At 48.2% G+C, this 20013-nt stretch overlaps 1 protein-coding gene and 1 long non-coding RNA gene across 6 annotated transcripts in view; one reads left to right on the top strand and one right to left on the bottom strand.

Annotated features, from left to right (window-relative positions):
• The window catches only part of LOC128880508 (uncharacterized), a 261987-nt gene that overhangs the window by 18458 nt on the left and 223516 nt on the right, over positions 1-20013 (top strand). The window lies entirely within an intron of this gene.
• The window catches only part of LOC128880509 (uncharacterized), a 122511-nt gene that overhangs the window by 73885 nt on the left and 28613 nt on the right, over positions 1-20013 (bottom strand). The window contains exon 5 of one of the 5 annotated variants that reach the window (XR_008457840.1): positions 681-835. The exons of the other annotated variants lie outside the window; for them this stretch is intronic. This is a non-coding gene — a long non-coding RNA (uncharacterized LOC128880509). The remainder of the gene's footprint in view (positions 1-680; positions 836-20013) is intronic. 5 annotated transcript variants of the gene reach the window in all.

Raw genomic sequence — 20013 nt, 5'->3', positions numbered from 1 at the left:
TTATTCTTTCCTCGATTGTCATCGTCAGAGCTCGGGATATTCAGTTTTTACCCCGATTCCTCGCTGAACTTCGCGAACGGACGAATCGGGTCAATGGAAGAATGGGGAAACTTTGGGAACTCGAAATCGTCGACTACCGCGGACTGTGCCACGGCGAGAAAAGAAATTAAGTCGTCTCTAAGTCTGCAGCTATCCAGTTTTCGTTTAGTTTTTGAGAGGTACTTCTAGTTGGTCGAATTGGAACGAATTAATAAGTGGATTGATTATGTTAATCCTTTCAGACCTGAATTATTTTTTCTTCCCGTACTAACGTAATTTAATTTGCGGGGTTAACTTGGACTAAAATTAGTATGGAAAAAATAAAAATAAAAATCCTAATAGCGTAGTGTTCGAGGAAAACTAGTCTCTCTTCATGTGCGCAAATAAGGACATTCGATACTGTGAACAGGATACATCGGTAGTTTTACCATCAGTATCGCGATGAAGCACGACATGGCATTCAAACGTCAGCATTAGCCCGCGCAGCACACGGTTTATTAATAAAATGATGCCTCCGTAATCGACGTTCCGTCAGATCTCGTTTGTATCGTTGTCTCGCGATGATGTCCACGGGACGGAAAGTCGATAGAGGCACGCGCCACGCCGTGTAATTTTATCGTTTAAAAACTTTCTCAACGTACCCCGAGGAGTTTCTTCGCGGCTTTGATGCCGGTGCCGAGTAAGCTCGAGGACGCCCGGTCTCGTTAAATATTTGCTGATAAATCGAGAGGGAATCCTGCCTGGAGATTTTCCCGCTTGTGCTCCTCGTCATTCTCCGGAACGCCGATACTTGGTCCTGACAACAAACGGAGTAGAGACACCTTTACGTGTACAGAAGAGAATCGATGGAAAGATCCTCGACAGAGAGCCGCGACGGAGAACAGTAAACGATTCGTCGAAACGTGGAGCTTTCGATGACTGGATCGATAATCACGATTGTTTCATTAATGGGTTGGCGAATAGACTGATGCGACGTCTTATCAGAGATAGGTGATGATTATATTCGAATAAAATCAAGATGAGGGGCAAGTTTGAATATGTAACTTCCGAGTTACGTTGAATTAACAAAAAAAAAAAAATGTATAGAGGCTTTTTGACAAGAAATTTGACCGTCACCGACTGCTACTTGTTGAAACGAGAGAGCGAGAAAGGGAGGGCCGTGAAAAAAAATTGAAACGTCGCTAAAAATACCGGAGACGCTCCCCGCGGTCGAGCAGGAAAGCTATTGCCACCCTCGTCATTCTGGGATTCCGCGGGTACCGTTCGGGTCGACGACTAAATATATCAGACGACGGGTATATAAATATTTATAAAATAGTGCCGGCAGATGGTGGCTGCCTTTGGTTACGGCACTGGACATCTCGGCTACACGCTTTCCACGCGTCCCTCGTATACTTGATACACACTCTCCGTTCTTATATTAGGTGCGCCGTGTGTCGCCACCGACAGTCACGATGTTTCATTTATGAATGGACGTGTAAACAACACGGGAAACCTCTAGCAGATATCGAAGACACGATTACTTCGAATCAAATGGCGCGTAAAGGGAGCAAAAAGAAGTCGAAAAGTCCTGTACTACTTTGGAATTTGAAGCGTCATTTCCTAAGTACGAGGAATTAAAGTTGACTGACGTTACTCTCAGAGCTCCGCGCACACTTCTATCTCAGTCAGCTGATCGTGCACTTGCACGCAGTCTTTAACTACTTGTATCTCGAGAACGAAGCTTCAAAATTTCAAAGTGGAACAGGACTTTTCGATTCGTAACACCATGCAGAATTGATTGCACGTAATGGCTCCACTATAATTCCCATGAGGAACTCATGATTTGTTTCTGTCCGTTGCTAAAAGGCCCTACACGCGCGGAATCGATGCGGCAGTATTCCAGATCCGAGGACGATTTAAAAATGACTGGGATTCTCTCTGCCCGCGATCCTCGCTCGCATACATAGCCGAACGTCACGAGAGCTGGAACGTCACGACGCAACCGGAACGTTCGTGGCAACGGGAGAGGCTATCTGCCGTTGTTGCTGCTTTTATCGTGGGCGTGTGTACTCATTAATAATTTATGTTCGAGTAACCGTTACGTGTACCGTGGTCCGTCCTGACTTTACCCACGCAAATACCGGAGCATCGGTGTACACGAATTTCAGATGAGAATTTAAATCGGAGCCCCGTAATTTTTCTTATCCGCGGAACGGGGAGGATAGTCGATAGCCGACGCTTCCGAATAGAGGACTTTCAGGTTGTCGCAGGAATTTCACCATGATTTAAACGTCGCGCTTCGCCCCGCCCTCGCCGCTGTGTACTCCACTTCGTTTAAACTCTGGCCCATAACGTTGGAGCAGATTTACCTGTCGTCTCTTCTATTTGCCAACCGAGGGAGTTTGGAAAATTCTTCCCATTCGAGCGAGGAACTCTGGCTTTTGTAGACGGCTGATCATGCTTACGACTGTTTTTTGATTTTTGATTCCACTTTTCGTCTTAATACATTGTTGACCGACAATTTTACACAAAAGCGACTTCGAAACACACAGGCCGTCTTACCTCTGACGCTGAAAGTACCTCGTAGATTTAAAGAATATTCGTAGCTTCCCTGCACATTTCCGATGAAAAACTGTCGACGTTTGTACGTCAACGGTTCGGCGCGCGTAACGACAAGCTGAGGCGCGACCCACTCGCGCTGGAAGCCAAGCGATTTGCTCTTCGAAAGAGTTGTTTACGAACGCTCGCGGAATAACGAAGGCTGCGAATTATTTTAATTCGGCCGCTGCTCGATAAACGCGACCGTCGCTGAGGGAAACGAAACGGAAGAAGGCGAACGAACGCAAACTCGCGCGGCTGGGTTACCCAGTAACGAGGTCGAATTAAGTTCCTCCCCCCCTCCCTGCACGCGTTGGTTGCAACTAACGACACCGTTTCAAGCTGCTTTTTAGCGACGTTTGCATTTGAATCGCGTTTCCCTTGGCGAACGAGCGAACGCGGATTCTTTTATTTCCCTCGGTCGACGCGGCGACTTCGATATTACGACGAACGCGCGCTCACGCTCGCGGAAACTGCGACATTTGTTCCACGACGTGGCAGGGGACTCCTCGAACGAGCAGGCAACCGGTGTCCCGAGGAATCGATAAGCATCGTAGCGAAAAGTCGCGATTCGGTAGGCGAAAAACGCGCGTGCATGCAATTAAGGGCTGCGCGAACGCGACGTTGTTGGCAATCGAGCTCGCCCGCCGGAAGCCCTTCCCAGCTCCGGTTGGAAACATCGTGATTGCGGGCTAACGAGACCCCGATTCCCGGCCAAAGGCCAATCTGCGCGCACTTTCGTTCGGGTTTTTCAATCGGGACGCGCTTGCAATAATTACCAACGGTCAATTCTTAGCACGTCGATTTCCCGCGCATTAACGAGGAACATCGCAATTAGCGTGACCCCCGAATCGCCAATTTCCCAAATCTACGTGAAATTAGTGGTTCGCCTGCAATCGTAAATTTTGATATTCGATCATTCCTATACATCGAATCATTTACATTATTCCCTCTTCGTCTCGTCCACTTTGAACTATATTTATAGTAACGACACCTAGGTAGCGTCTTGCGAATTAACGCCATCCAGAATAATTCCCCTCGATTTCCTTCAATTTTTTTACCTGTCGATACCTCAAACTCGGAGCATGAGAATACTTTTTGTCGGAACTTAATCCTGGCCAGAGGGAAGTTTCCTCCTCGCTGCAGTCGAAGGCGGGCGAGCCGCTTCGAAGACTTTAAATATCGACTTCGTGCAACGCGACCTGCTCGAGCGCCCGAACTTTTCATCCCAGAGCCATTACTGGATTTCGAGCACAATTTAATCTCGCCGTTTACGTAGAATAATCGCGAGACGCCTCGAGGATGCGCATTAAAACTCGTATTTCTCTCGGGCGTCCTATTATTTATCATCCCTCATTTTTCAACGCGGCCGGGGCAAAGCGAAGAGATACCAGCCGGATGATAATCTTCGCGAACACGTTCATTCAAAAGGCAGAGCGATTCTCCTTCCCTCGCGGAATACCTTGAACTCCGCCAGCGCGGTAAACTCGATACCCGGTTGGAATAATTACGAGTCGTCGTGGAAAATTTGTGGAGCCACGTCTCGAGAGCGTTGCACGCCGCAGGATTTTACGTCGTAGCTGCGGCAAATTCTGTCGTTAACGTAATTTCCAGTTTCCGAGACATCCGTGCACGCTTACATTCGATAAAGGTTCCGCAAGCTCGAACCTCGTCAAAGAAGTCCGTGAAAACCGTCCTTGGACTAACCATCCTCGTTTCCCTCCGGATAAAACGCATCGTTGCGATTTTTCCACTTTTCATTCCCCGATCGCGCCAAAATTTGGCGTAATTGCCCCGCTCACGGGGCGAACGGACAATGGCAGATTTATTGCGGCGCACAAACGCAACGTTTCCACGATAACAAAACAATTCGCTATAATAATAATAATGCAACGATGTCGATGAATAAATGTAAGATAATGAACGGATGGAAACAATGGCGGAACAACGCAGGCCGGTATCGAGTTTCGTTTTACCTCGCCCGCGGCCAGACGATGCCGCCGCGCCGCGCGTTTAATCCCGCATTCCCGGATCGTCGATGTCCGAATTATTGACTCGTTCGTCCGGCCGCGAAATTCTCGTCCGCGAATTATCTGCAGAAAGGTGGCGCGAATTGATACCCAACCCTCCAGCTCCCTACCACCAGCAGCGCCCCGGGCCAATTAATCTAATGCACGAACGAATATCGGCGGAACGATACCAACGACAATGACCGATCCATCCGATGGATAAGCCTGCGCCATGCCGTTTGTACATACTTCCGTACGACCGCGCGACCGCTTTTGTGAAAGCCACCCGCACGCATCCGTGATCAAGGCATCAGCCGCGATTTTATCCCGAACGAAATCTCGATTCGTCGCACGCCTCGCCCGTCGCTGGCCCCTCGATGCCCGTTTAATCGCGAATCAGAGAAATCGGAACAAATTAATTGGTCGCCGGCTCGTCCCCGTGAATGGTTGGATCGCGTATTTGTTGGAATAAATATGTACGCGTTTCCCTGAATATTTGTTGTAACGAGGGTAGGGATGAAATCTAAGAATTACGTGCTAGGTTTCGTCTCGTTGAGTTTGAAATGTAACAACTACCCCAATTGTGAGCCTGCCCTAGGCTTTGATATTCTAAACGAGCGATCAAGTATAAATTGCTGCATATCATGAACCGGAAGGCTACAGTCTATTTGTCCTATAATAGCCGATGTCATGACACGGAAGAAAAAATACACACCATGGGGTAGAGTATAAACGAAACGCACACGTTTGTTTTTGAAAAAGGAAAAGTACCAATAAAAATAAAACAAACAAGATTTCGTAGAAAAATTTCGCTTCACTGGATCCTGATTTTTCGCGTAAAACCAACCAATTTTGAAATATTTTCCACGGGAAACCACACGGGACTTTTGACGTCGCGCACCAAACAACCCTCAACTTCGGACGTCGTTTGCGGGAGTTGAGTGAGGGCTAGACAAACAGTTAATTGGACCTTTTACGCAGAATTTTGTGGCAAATATTTTTCACTATATTCACTTTTTCGATCTACCAGTAGTTTGGAAATAAAAAATGGTAAAATCGAATATAGTGCACTCGAAAAGAGTTTCACGAAAACTATTCCGATCTTCGCTCCCGAATCTGTACTCCAAATACGAAAACTTTATAAATGATCGCTCCCATCCACCTTACTTCGGTCTAATTCGACCGGACTACAGCAGCAAACGATAGCAATAAGGTAGAATCGTTGGAGAGGGCTCGATATTCGACGTAGACGCGTTTCCCCCGTGGCGCGTTCGCGGCTCAATTCGCCGGTCGTTTCGCGTATCGATCGGTCGAAATAAATTCCCACCGACCACGAGGGTCCCCCGAACGCGGCCGCCTTTATTAAAAAATGAAATACGTAGCGTACTCCAGATTGCAGTTTCAAAAAAGTTAGATCGTTTCCACGCGGAAATGTCGAAAGTGGCGTGGAAAAAATTCCACGTTGTCGACCAAAGGCCAACCGCGCCGGGAAAACTCATGGCGGACGATTGCTCGCTCGATTAGGGGCGTACGAAATTACGCAACGATCGAGCGCGACTCCGCGCGGAATTATGCGCGTTGCGTAATTACGTTCCGGTGGACCAGTTGTCCAAAATTCGAGCGTTCTCTCTACATTTTTTTTTTTTTTTTTGCGCAAGCTTTTTCCGCTGTTAATTTCGATTCCGCGACGAAACCGTGTGCACACGCGCGAGCCGCGGGTCCGTCGGCGTGAAATCGCTCGAAACGAAGCCGACACGACAAAGTTCGAAGCGAACCTAAAATCCGCATAATTGAAAATACGCCAACCGAGGTATGAAACGAGCTCTTGCGGTAACTCGCTTGTCTCATCGCGCCGGATTTCTCTCGCGGTTGGTTCACGTGAACCAACAATGGGATCGGCTGAGTTTACATTCTTCCAAATCGCTTCTTTCCATTGTGTCGTGTTTGAAATAGCACGAATTTGATTATAGAAGGACATCGAAAGATACAAATTTTGCTAGGACATTTTAAATTTCCAACTATTTAGTACTCGGACTCCTATTTCAGCAAGGCTGCGCAGGGGTGTGTTCTCATTGTTACGTGGAAAACAAAAGGCATCGATTATTATAGAAGCAGAGATAAATTCGTGAGGGAATTTCATAAAACGAATTCTAGACTACGGATTTTATGAATAATTCGTGAATTCGAACACGATCAACGTGTGTATGCTAAACGTACCCAGAACGCATGCACTTACATACAATTAAATATTAGCATTGTTACATTAATGCATGAAACGCATTCCAGCCACACTTTGCATACGTTCTCCATATTAACACGAGCCATAAATGTGTAAAATCCACGGATTTGTTACATATCAATAAACAAATTCAATATAACCACGGACGAGTCCACGCAATAATTCATTTGGACTTCAGAAACTTACGTTTTAGTTCATTCCTGCGTGATGAAATTCAAATTCCACTTTTTCCGACGGCAAAAAGCTGTTTAAAATTCCACCTAGACAACAATTTTCCTCCTTTGAGAGCTGAGAGCGCTTTTGGCGCGAAATTGGCGAGCGGCGGACGTTTCTCTCTTTTTGCGAGAGTAAGCGCGACGAGGCGAGCGAGGAAGGAGGGAAAGCGCGCAGCTACCGAGAATGGTCGTCCGACGATCCCGAGGAAATGGCGACGGGTTGGCACTTACTGTCAGCCTCGAATATTATATACGGCCGCGGGTGGCGCGGGCACAGTTACATTAATATCCGAGTTAGCGCCGCGTCGTTGCGCCCCGCGTCCGGATTTCGCGAGACGCGTGCGCGCCGATACCAACGACGCGCGTAAAATCCCGACAGAAACAGCCAGCGATACGCGTTTCTGATTTCCCGAGCGGATTCCCCCGTGCTCGTCGCGACTGATTTGAAAGCCGCGAGTAACGCTGCCACCCTCGCGATGAATAATGAAATTTTAAGATGTCGCATCGCGAGACTTGTTAGCCTCCGAAAACGTACGGGATAAGAACATATTTTTCTATACGTATAATTTTTTTAAATGATTTGTGTGAGGTCGCACCAACGTCTATGTTATTAGCGACCACATTTGGCAAAGCGTCTACTTATTTATGTAAATGTGATTCTCGTACTTGGACCGATTGCGTCTGTCCAATGCTTTCGCAAATTTATAGAACTCGCCTGTATCGTTTAATACTATATCTAAAATCTTTGAGATATGAGCAACCTCCTCTTATAAATATTTCATCGAACCTCACTTACAGCAACCTCTGTCTATGATCTCTATAGAATCGAGCTACCAAAGAGGACTCGCGCAAATACCTCCGAATACTAAACAAATGTTCAACGGTTAGAAATACGAATCGCAGCGTCTAGTTGAACTGAAATCCCTTACCCCCTTAAAAGGGTGAATAGGCAGCGCATCGAAAGAATACGTCCTCGCCGCCCGAGGCAAGAAGTTCGCCTCCACGAGCGTTGGAAGACCGCCCGACCGTAGTTGAACGAGCTTTATTCGCCAGACGATCCTCCAAGCGACACTTTTCCTCGAAACATATCGGTCAGAGAAACAAGCCGAATCCACTAACCCGAGGTTGGATAGCAACGCAGCAGCCGTGCTCCCGACCGAATTCAGCTTCCAACGTACGAATCTGCGATTCCTCTAAGCGATACGGTTCCACCACGGAAAAATACGTCCAAGAATTGTCTCTACCGTGCAAGAGACACGATTTGTATCTCGATTTTAACCCCGCGTGCTCCGTGAGTGTATCAAAATAAAATGAAATTCGTTCGGCTGAAAAATTTGACGACTTCTGTCCGTCTGAAACGCTCGTAGAATGGAAATGAGATGGATTTAGGCGTTGTGTTGTTTCAGGGGCATGGCGAGCACGCAAACTAGTGGCGCTACTTGCTTATGTACTCGTCAAGACACTTTTTTCGATTAATTGCAAAAATATTTTACGTGAAACTAAATTGAATAATCCATGAAACAATTGTATATAATTCATATATAGCATATAAGAAATCTGTAAAAAAGTTCGGAAACAGTGATTTGATCGATCGCGGTAGGTTTAGTGTTAAATTTCGCAGACCAATGGTGAAGCGAAAACAAAAGGATAGTGATAGAAACCTGACCCACTTCCAAAGCTATTCCCATCCGCCCTTCTTTTTATATGAATGAACGTATATATAGTTTTTTTTTTTTTTTAATTCGCGTTGCCAGCGTGTAACGACGAACGAACGACCCGCGTCCAGCTCAATTTTCATGGACGGGAGCAGTTTCGAGGCGACTCGCAGTCGAAGTTACCAGCGCTCCCGTCGATTTGTCGACGACTCCGCAGAAATTTCTAGTCGAGAAAATATTTTAGAAAAGTTCGAGAGAACCGTAACGCGCTCGCCATTACTCGATTGTTTGAAAGTGTGTACGAAAGAAAGGTGTGCACTGATCGAATAAAATAACAGGTACATGCTCAAAGAAAAGTGAACAGTATTCGACTCGAAAGGCCTTTTGCCTTCGCATCGAGCATTTACGTAGCCTCTTGTCTGAATGGTAATAAAAAAACTGTCGAAACACACTTGTAAACAGACTGCCTTTGTTTTAACGCATAAACCACTGAATTTTTATTTATAACGTTTATTTTGCTACTCGCGTCTCTTATGGAGCCTGTGATCATAAAACAGGTTATCCGAATTTTAAATTAGAGAACCGATTCCCATCGCTGAATTACTGAAAACCGAAAGCACCGGCAACGCAGAAATCACTAACCCTGACACGAGCTCTCTTTGCGCTTGCAAAACCACCCCTTACGCAGAGTGTCGTGCCCGCGGCTCCTGGCTCACCGTTTGCAGTCGGTGCACTTGACAAAAATCAAACTCCCCGTTGCTCGACGGACCAGCGCACAGCCCCAGGCGAACGCTCTGCAAATTCGACTCATTTCAGCCTTGGCTCACCCCCGAAAATAGAAATTAATTTCGTTGGCGGCGCGGTGAGCAACTATATAGCTGCCGCTATTCAGAGCGTTCAGCTGTAGCGATAAACGAAAGGTGGAGCAATCGATATGTTCAGTGATTCTAAAACATGTTGATTTCGAAAATGGATTATCTGTATACTCTAACGCGTTGAGTGCCAAGTTAATATACTTGCAGTTTTTTACTGGGATTAAATTTTGTTTACAGATTATTGAAACAGAAACACTTCAAGGACTTCGTTCATTTTCTTTGACGTTTAACATTTAGAATTAATTTTCTTAGTTTTTCAGTCTGTATCCTCAAATACAAATATCTCCTAGAAAATATAATAGGTAGAGTGAAGCCAACATGGAGGTTACAATATGTTCCAACGAGTCTCAAGTGGGGCTGAGTTAGTTAAATTTACCCTCCATTTCACCAATATCTTGACATTCAATAACTGACATTCTGCCTTTATTCAAAGCTACAATTCTGTAAAAAGCAACCTCGAGCGAATCGAGAAAAAGGGAAACCAAGCCGGTAACTAACGGCTAGGGGTAGCTCGCGAGCTCCGCCGTAAAGACAAGGTAGCCTTTTGTGCACCGGTGACGAGTCCTGCGAAATCTTTCCCCTTTCGTTTCGCAGGTTTGATTACCACGAGGTAAGCGCCCACTTTATTCGCGGCTATCGCGATGAGAGACGGAGAAGACGACCGGGAGGGTAGCGAAAAGAGGAGAACGCGCGCGAAAATAAATCTGGCCAACGACGCGAAACAGGCATAAATCTCCGGTTTAGAACAAAGACTCTCGCGGGTAATGTTTGCGCAGAGTCCGTTAGGCAAACTCAATGCTCGAACGCGAACGACGGCCACCGGGCATTTCTGCTTTTTCTCTATCCGTCTCTCGCCTCGCCCCTTTTGTCCCTCCTTCTTTGACCGTGTGTCCTTTCGCTCTTCGTGTCTATCTAGATCCACAGCGGACACTGTTTCCTCTCTGTCCCCCCATTGCTCCCGTTCGGCACGGTTAGCAGCGCGAAACGACGATTTCCAACAAAGCGTCGCGTCGACAAAGGCACGAAGAGCTTTTCCATCGCTGCTCTATCCCCTCTCCCCTGTTCCTCTCGCTGCGAGTCCCCGCGAAACCTCTGCACGCGAATAAATGCTCACGTGCCGCGAAAGTGGGCGCGAGATAAGAGGGGTAAGTTGATCGATCCAAGTGCCACCCCCGTTTCTTCTTCGACAATGGGAGTGCTTAGCGTCCCTCCTTTGGTCTTGGCCCTCAAAATTGGATTCCCGTTTTTTCGAATCGAGGAGAGAATACTCGCTTTAATGGGAGAATTCAGTTATTGATTTAACGATATTATAGGAGTCCAAAGCGGCCCATAGACGGTCAATACGTAGATGTTGAATGCGGCGGAGCTTGGAAAAAGATTTATAGGGAAAACGGTGCAATACATGTTTTCTTTCTAAATAAATGGCAAGTTTACCTTACGAATGTCCAGAATTAATTTCCACGACGATTCGCCGTATTCGAAGCGCGAGCTGCATCCCTCGAGTGCGGGGGGGGGGGGGGGGGTTGGTTTGGGTCCGACTTACAACTCGTCGTCTAAACGAAACGCTCCGGCGTTATAAGTTGGAAAAGATTTTCTGTCGCGCCTGGAAAATACTGACGTTAAGCGACGAGCGCTTACAGTTGTCGCGCGATTCCTTTTGTTGCTACTTCGGCGAAGTTCTCGGTCGGTTCGTGATTCAACTTCTGGGAAGGGTGGGGGCACGGAATCGTGGAAAAGTCTCGTCCCCGTCGTGCTAGAATGCTTACGAAAGTTCGATCGCCGTCGCTACCAGAATCGTAATCCAGTTACCGTCTCCCCTTATTGATTTCTATTATTTTTATTCTTTAGTTTAATCTGGTTTGACTTATTTGCACCGAGGCGAACCCTTCGATGCCGAAAGAAATACGGCTGAACGAGAAAGGAGGAAAAGAAAGCAAACGTGGAAGAAAACACAAAGGGAACAAAAAGGGGGAATGCTGGAATTTGCATTCGTAAAGACGCGATTCGAAGAATTGAATTTACTCCGAGCGTTGGATTGATAAATATCGAAGAAGCGGACGCGCCTTTATAAATTCGAGTTTCTAGATATACGTATGCGTGACTTGGAATTTGACCATTTATAATACAGAGCATCGGTTGCACTGTTGGCTGGCAGATTGGAAAAACTACCCCTGTCGATAGAGTTCGGATGATCGATTATCCTAGAGCAGTCAGCAAATCTGAACTTTCCTCTCTCGATGTACCAAAACTGCACAGACTTTAAAATAAGAAATACAAGCACGGGATGACGCGAATCTCAACCAAAATAGCCAGAAACCTACTCGATACGTCCAAAAAAGAACTCTTTCCCGTGTTCTTTCGTTAGAGTCCGCGTTTCACCGCGCTCCCACCCTCCCCTCTGACAGCGGGGGGCGGTCTCTCCGAAAGACAAGATTGCTCGTAATAAGAGAAAAGTGGCTGTAAGTGGTTTTCGTTGGTTGAACGACGGGCGCCCTGATCGAATCAGAGTCAAGTAGCATTACGAGCGTGACATCTCCGAGGCGACTCCATTTCCACGACAGGAATCGCTCCGTAAGGTCGGGGAGGGTGAGCTGCGCGTTACTTGGACTCGAGGGTCGAACACGCGGGGCTGAAGATCGCATTCGAGATAGTCGACGGTGTTTATGGCTGCGTCGAGCCCTCGAGATCGATCCTCCAAGGGGTGGAGACGGAAAATCCAGCTGCACGTGGCGATTCTAGTTAGGAAACAGTTCTTATAGAAAAAGAAAGGCGCTGGCGAAAACATTGATCTCCTCGAGCACGGACCGTCTCGCGGAGTCTCCGGGACTCCCGTATTTTTCACCGACCCTGGGAATAATCCGCGGGAGGAAGATGGGTAGACGGCTCCCAGAGGAAACACAACACCTAAATTAACCGTGGAATCTCCCCTGGATGGTCTCGGTAGCCTACGGATGCCTCGAGATCCACCCACGTTTGCAAATTGGAGGATGGTCCATGCGTTGCAGCTGCCCGCGTCCTCTTAGGGGTGGGAATCGAACTTGACGTCTAAATACCGACCGACGAAAGTCGTAAACTTAGTTCGGCAGAGCCAACTTTTCAGCCAGATATAAACTCAATTTACTCTCGTGGGTTCGAATCTCCGTGCCTAATTTTTCGATTAGACTCCTGTAATATTATCGAATCGATAACTAAATTCTTCCATCGAATCTAGCATGAGGTGTATTAAACGCCGAAGGAAAAGGCGTAACGCGTCGATATCTGGCAGGGGTCGATTGTTCCCGGTCTGGGAAGTCGTGTTCTAATTCTGACGGTTTCGGTTTAGGCTGAAAAGGACGGCGCAGGAAACGGTTCGCGCGACTACGCTCCCAGCTCGACAATCGGGTCCTGGAATGAATCCTGTCGCGGCGCGTATATCGCGTCGCAAGGGCGCATTGTGCGCGAGTTTCTGCAGGCTTCTCTAATGACTCGGGACTGTCTCGCGAGCGAGCAACGACAGCCTTTTGGGTCCCGCCGCGACTCACCCCCAACGACCGTTAAGCCGACCCAACGCCGCCCCCCGAACCGACTCCAACCCTTTGTTTATGCGTCTGTCTTAACACGGCCGCGTAATGGCGGAGTTATGTTTTCGGTCGTCACACACGATGCGTTCCCGCTCGTGGGTGTGCATTCGACCTCGCGAGCGTTCCTCTGGTTTCCAACGAACCACGAAATTCTCGGCCCGCCATTGTTACCGTGCTGAAAATTATCTCCTCAGAATTCCGACGCTGGCTCGCGACGTTTTCCTCTCGCGCCCTTGCGGTCTCCTTTCCTCGAGACAAACTTGAACGTCGTAGGGGTGGTCGAGCCTCGAATTTATCGAGAAACTGTTCCTGTTTTCAATTTTACATTCGTGTGTTTCTTGAAAGGGTTAAAAGTTCGATTTTGTCTTGATCGAGTTCTTCAGGTAAATTTCGTCTTGTTTCTTAAATATATTATTGTACATCAAGGATGATTTAAAACCTGCGTGTTTTATTTAGCTAAATATTCAACAGGAACAAATGTTTCAACTGCATTTTTCTCGACCTTCCGGACGTTCGGTTTCATTTTCGACGCAATCTGAACGTGCTATCTTTATGGCCAGATTTACTTTCAGTAATCCATCGGGAGACGATACATATCGCCGAGGTTACAAAACCTCGTATCCATCCGAACCAATAAGTATACACGATACGAGCCCAGTGCTTGGACATAAGTGATTTCAATGACACCTCAGATAGCATAAATCGCGCGAACGTCGCCATAGGTTTATTTGCAGTAGCCGATACGCGCGATTGCGAAGCTTCCCACGTAGCCTCGTACAACGCGCTCGTTGTTACCTGCAGGCTTCCCTCCCTCTCGGTCAAAGATATCCCTTTACTACGTCTCGCGGGAGTGTACACTTTCGCTGCTGGCATCGTCGCGATAAATGAGAGTTTGCTCCGAGTTTGAATTAAAACTGTAACTTTCCATTTAAATTCCACTCGCGAACAGCGCGCAACGCGTTGAATTCCGCTTGCCACGGCTAAATTTGTATCCGCCTCGGTCCCCCGTAGCTTACGTTATTTTGTTCGCTGTCCTCGTCGCGGATTATCGCGAGCAATAATAATCAATTCCAGCAGCGCGCCACGGCTTTATTCGCCCTGTCGTCGTCGTCGTCGTTGCCGAGCTCGACGCCTACGTTCGCGATAGAAAACGGTGCCGCGGCCGCTCGCAAATCTTTCGTTTCCGGTTCAACTCGCATCTAGTTGAACGATACCGCCAGGGACACGCGACGCTGAATCGCTTCGAGTTACGCCGAATTTTCAGACGTTTTCGACGTAAACTGCCGCGATACTTGTACGTTTCGCGAACGCTCACGCGTATTAGCGAAATTATGGACGCGGAAAGTTGCGCCAACCGCGAAGCGTTTCACGGCTGTTAAAAAATGCCCTGTATTAAAGGATCCGATGTTGGTTCGCGTGGCTCGTTAAATATTAACAATTTGCGACCCTGTTTCCGAGCGACCCAGATGATCGACTCGAGTGGATTAAATTCAGATTAAGATTGCCGCTCACGTATAATCCCACGGCTCCCTGGAGGAGCAATTATAAGTGTACGTATTATTCCTTTTGGATTATTCTTTCGCGATGCTCATTGTCTAGGGCTTAAAGAAAGGTCTCGAGACGAAGAAAGTGGCGCGATTTCCTCGTTTCGAGTCGGGGCTACCCGAGCACGGAAATAGCCGGCAGCGATTAGCGACCGAGTAATTATTTTATAAATATTCCGCTCGTTACGACGGTATCGGCGAACCGTTCGCCGATTCGAGTCTTCGTTGCCTCTTAAATAATCCCCTCTCGCGCCCTCCGCCCTTTCCTTCGTCCTCTTCCCCGAGACCCTACGCAAACCGCCGTTACAAAAAGAAGATTCTCGAATATCGAGGAGTTTCGTTATCGTATTACATCTCGACCTTCGTCGAAATTAACGAAGCAACTGGAAAGCCCTGGAACTTTCCTCCTCGTCGGTTGGTACGGCGTGTAATTAAATCTCATTTCGTCGTTTCGTGCAACGGATGCTTGATCTCTCGATCTTCAAGATGCACTTTCAGCATCGTCTCATCGCGGGCTTTCGATTTCGAACGAGGTTACCGAACTCCACTTAAGATACATCTTTTCATATTTCTTGTTCCCATAGTAGGTAGTACGGTAAGCAAGGGACTCCACCAAAGGGTGCGTGCAAGTTTAATTTGTTAACGCCTCGTTGATGTTACTGATGTACATATGAGCCGTTCATTGCACGAATCGATTAACTCCATGAAACAAAAGAAGTCGAGAAATGCGATAAAATAATAATAGCCAAGAAATAATCGTCAGTAATGTCACAATTTTTATGTGAACGGCTCATATGTAGAATAAGTATAAAAAGAGATCACTGTGCCTCCCACAGTGAAACGTCCCGTCACTTTCCCACCTCGAAAACACTACCCATTTAAAAAGACACGCCTGGTGACCCCAACCTTCGCGAAAGATACCCTGGCAAACTTATCGTCCGACGTCTTTTGAATTTCCTCGAGGCTGGTCGCGAAACGAATCGTCGCGCTCGATTTAACGCAAAAGCCCGCCGCGCGCAGTTTCCTCGGATCCGCGAAGCGAAATTAAAGCGAGGATTGAAGGCCTGGTTTCGGTTCGAGGTGGATCGAGTAATATCGTCGTCGGCCAGGAGGCTCGACGAATGGGCAGGCCGTGTTCCATAAAATACGACGTGCCCCGGACGTCGTTCGTCGTAACGATACTTTACGCCCGCGCGACAGACTCCGTTTCTCGGAGTAGCTGTCGTATCCGCGACCGAGAGATTTTAATATCCTGTCCTTTGATACCCTTAAAACTCGTCGCGCGTTCGGGCTCGAGATATCTGTACGTGCGATCCAATTCCGTGAATAGAGAGGAGCTCGAAACGAATAGGGGCGGATACAGCGAGTTACGCGACCTCGTCTCCCTTTCTACCTAGATACCTACAAACCCAGCAACTGATGCCACCGTAGAACCGCCACGAAATGAATCCGTAATCAGAGACTTGGCTCCCAGTCCGGGACACTATGAGAACACTAGTGTGATTTAACCAGGACGAGAAACACCTAAAACGAGCGATCGCTAAAAGAGGAGACGAGTGGACGCGCGTATAAACCCGTAAAGGAAGGATCGGTTACTCGGGGTACTACAGGACCTTCGTGTAGGTTCGAGCAGATTTTAGATTTAGGTCAAGCACTTCCCTCGTCCGATTTCTTCTGTCTGTCCAGCGAATCTCCATTCCCATCTACTCGCGTCGAGCTGAAAACCAGTCTCGACGGTGCATCTGTTCTCCGATGTGAAATCAACCGAAAAGATATACACGTGCACAGCAGACCGGTGCCTATGCTCTCTGCGCAAAGATCAGTGGAAGTATCCGTTGCAGAAAGCTCTAGCTCCTATCGCTTAGCCTCGATCCAGACGAAGCGTTCGGGCGCGAACTCTCGTCGCACGTCTCGAGGGGAAGAAGACTGGACCAGGAACGGCTGCGAAGTTGGCCAGGGTTAGAGTCGAGCCAAGTTCGCCGTCGTCCCGAGGGAGAAGGAGGCTTTGGTAGCACCCTTTGTCGGCTGGGGGCGCATTGTTTCCAGCGGCCGTAAATTGTCTCGCGGGTCGCCTTGCTAGGCCCCGTGCTTCCTTCCTTCTCGCCCTTCATCGCGACACTCCACTCTGACTCGCGATTTTCTTCGCCACCGTCTAGCTCGATCTACGAGGCTGGCCAAGTGCGGTGCAACTCTCTTTCGACTGAAAGCAGCCCTTCTCCCGCTGGCGTCACCTTGACCGTTGTTCTCGCTGCACGAAAGTTTCTCTGGACCTAAAAGCTCTCTCTTAACCCTTTGCACGCGAAAGGTGACTCTCGGTCACCCACTAGGTTCGACGCAGCGAGTAACACGACCTCGTCTCCCTTTCTACCTAGATACCTACAAACCCAGTAAATCAATAAGCAATAACGTTTGTTTAGTTTTAATCATTTTGGAACTCGAAGTGTCGATGAGGAGAAAAGGTGATCTAATTTTCAAATCTTTGCATTCGTGGCAATAGAATGCTAAGGAAGCATCTCGAGTCGCTGGTAGACACCAAAAGAAAAGGCCTCGAGTGCAAGCGGTTGATACTCTCCGCTTTTAACTTCCTTTTTAACTCGCGACCGCCTCAATAACGCGCAGACTATTTCCCCGTGCACACGGACTCGACGTTGTATACAACGTCTAAATAGTTGCGGTACAAGATACACCCTGCGGCTGTATACGACGGCGTATGCTCGTACATAGCCTTATACGAGGCCAGACTAACCTTGCGTGTCCCTACGACACCATTTTCTCCAACTACCGTCATCCCTTAGGTGGCATCGCGGTTTCCCGAGGGTTTCCATATACCTACCTACCCCCAGCCGGCGCACGTTGCTTTCTTTCTGCCCCCCGGCGACTAACTTATCGACTTTGGAACAATACCTTCGCCCCGCGGTTGATTCTCGTATCGACAACGTTTACGTTGGGTTATGAGCCGGACCTTATCGAGGAAAACTGCTGTGCTCGAGAGAGAAATAATACTGTATCGGAGTATCGGCAGGAAGAAAAATGATTTTTATTATTAACACGCTTTGACGAAGAGGTGGCGAGGTCTCCCGGTGAAATATCGGAGTATATCGGAGCATCGAACAACGTGGAGCGTGGAAAGAACGGGGAACCGCGATGAATTGATAATTCACGGTCGCTCGTGGGCGAGGATTCTTATCTGGGATTTCCATGTTTTCAATAGAATGTAGTGTTTACACAGGCGCGTGTGGGGGACACGGAATCGGCGAACTTAAATCCGGAAGGGTATCTTCGCACGCGTCCCACTCGACTTGCCACTCGGGGGAATCAGAGTCGCGAGATAACAGTACATCGTGCAGCTGTCGCCACGAGGGTGCGCGGGAACCTTTCGATCAGAGCTGATTCCGTTATTATGGGAGCACAAGCAGTTGTCAGATGAAATTTCAGAACTTCCGAATAAATGTTTTGTAATAAATACGAATAAGCTTTGTTTACGAATAAAATATGTGTCTCGAACAAAAATTCTTGAATTTCGTCAATAACGATCGCCTCGATTCCATCGAAACGCTATACGCCGTTGTCCCGAGCCTGGAAGGGTGCCATTTTTTCCTCTATCGATTCCGCGCGCATCCAAATACCGTCAAAATCGGTTTCGAAACGTCGCTCGCGTCAACCTCCAAGCCCATTTGCCTCGACGTTGAAAGAGTCTACGCCCCCGCGATTGGATCCGACAAAATCCGAGTCCCTTTTCATCGCTAAATGTGCATTCGCGAATATTTCCGCGAATTCCTCCGCCGTGGAGCAACTTAGGCGAACGTGGTCTGAAAGAGAATTTCCCTCTAAAATGAGAGACGATCTCGCGTAGTGCATCTTTCGCGGAACAAATTGCTGCCGCGTCCTCCGATGCAGACGGGCACGCAGACTTTGGATTGGCCGTGATCCAGTCGCGTGGTTTATTAGATCTACTCCCGGGCCAACGATCGATGCATTTCGATATTGTGCTCGGAGATTTTATTTGCCTCCCTTTGTACGGGTATCCGTGTAACGCCTCTCGTAGTCGCGTCCCGTGAACGACCGCGCAAACGTTTCGAGCACAATGGCCGACGGACGCTTGATGTTTTGAGAAAAGTCAGTCACATTACGACTGCCGAACCGTTCACAATTATTACAATTATTATTATTAACCGTTACAATTTCGCCTTCGTTTCTGGCGCAGAGATCGTCGCGTGTCTCCGTGACGCGATGTAGTGAGTCCCTTGCGAGAGTCTCCAGCAGCCTGCAACCCCTTTCGTTCATTTCCTCCGGGCGGGCCGGATGCGGAGCCACTCGGAAAGGCGATCCTAAATTTTCTCTCGCACGGTGGGTTCCAAGGGGATAAGAGTCGGAGGACGACGATTGCGCGCGGTAATCACAGGCTCGTCCCGAAAGGGTTGCACGAGCGTGAACGCATACAAAGAGACGAGCCAACCGAACTTCCATCCACCCTCTGTGGCTCTGCCTACGAGCTACCGTCGCACGCTCTCAGCCACGGATACGCAAACTCGACCGAGCCGGGGACGATCAAACGTGTGCGTGTAAATATTCATTTCGCCGATAGAAGGCTTGCTCGAGTGCGTGCTAGTTTAACGGACTAAAGTTGGCCGGGGAGGGTCGGGCAAGGGTTAGATTATACCGCGACAAAGTTTGGAAGAGCCGTATTGTCGGGGATCTCTGGGTACACAGAGATAATGTCGAAGCAACGAAGGGGTTAGCGGTTGTCCTACATGGCAAACCATGCGACGCTCTCTTCGACGTTCCACCAAGGGCATCGCGTCGCGCCCTTCCACGTTCTGGAAGAGATTTCGCCCGCAACCCGCTAATTGAAAGCTGCTCTCCTATTCGCGAAAAGGAACATCTCGCTCGCCGTCGTAATTGTTTCCTACCAGCGAGGAAAGGCGCTTTTCCTTCGTCTGTTTTTCTCGTTTCCTCTTTTCCCTCCTTCGACGACTTGCCAACAAAGACGGCCGCACGCCTCCGGTTGCAAAGCGAAAACCCGAGAGGATGGCGGGCGCCGGGGACCAGCAAAGCGTATCGGGAGTGTAAACTCTTCTTTAAATCTCTCCGACGCGTAGGTACTTCTTCGAGCGACTGCTTTGTTTTTCTCGGCGAGAGCTGTTTCCGACGCGGATAAAAAAAGTCGGGATAACAATGTGTTCGCCAATTTCTGACCGTGAGAAGAACGAACATCGAACCAACGGGCGCTACTGTTTCTTTGTCCTTTTTCGCGACTCGCGAGAGGCAGTCGCGTGTTGCCCATTTCGATGGAACTT

Source organism: Hylaeus volcanicus, chromosome 7 (genome assembly GCF_026283585.1).
Source record: "Hylaeus volcanicus isolate JK05 chromosome 7, UHH_iyHylVolc1.0_haploid, whole genome shotgun sequence".
NCBI classification, from domain to species: Eukaryota; Metazoa; Arthropoda; class Insecta; order Hymenoptera; family Colletidae; genus Hylaeus; species Hylaeus volcanicus.
This window is presented reverse-complemented; position numbering and strand designations above follow the sequence as displayed.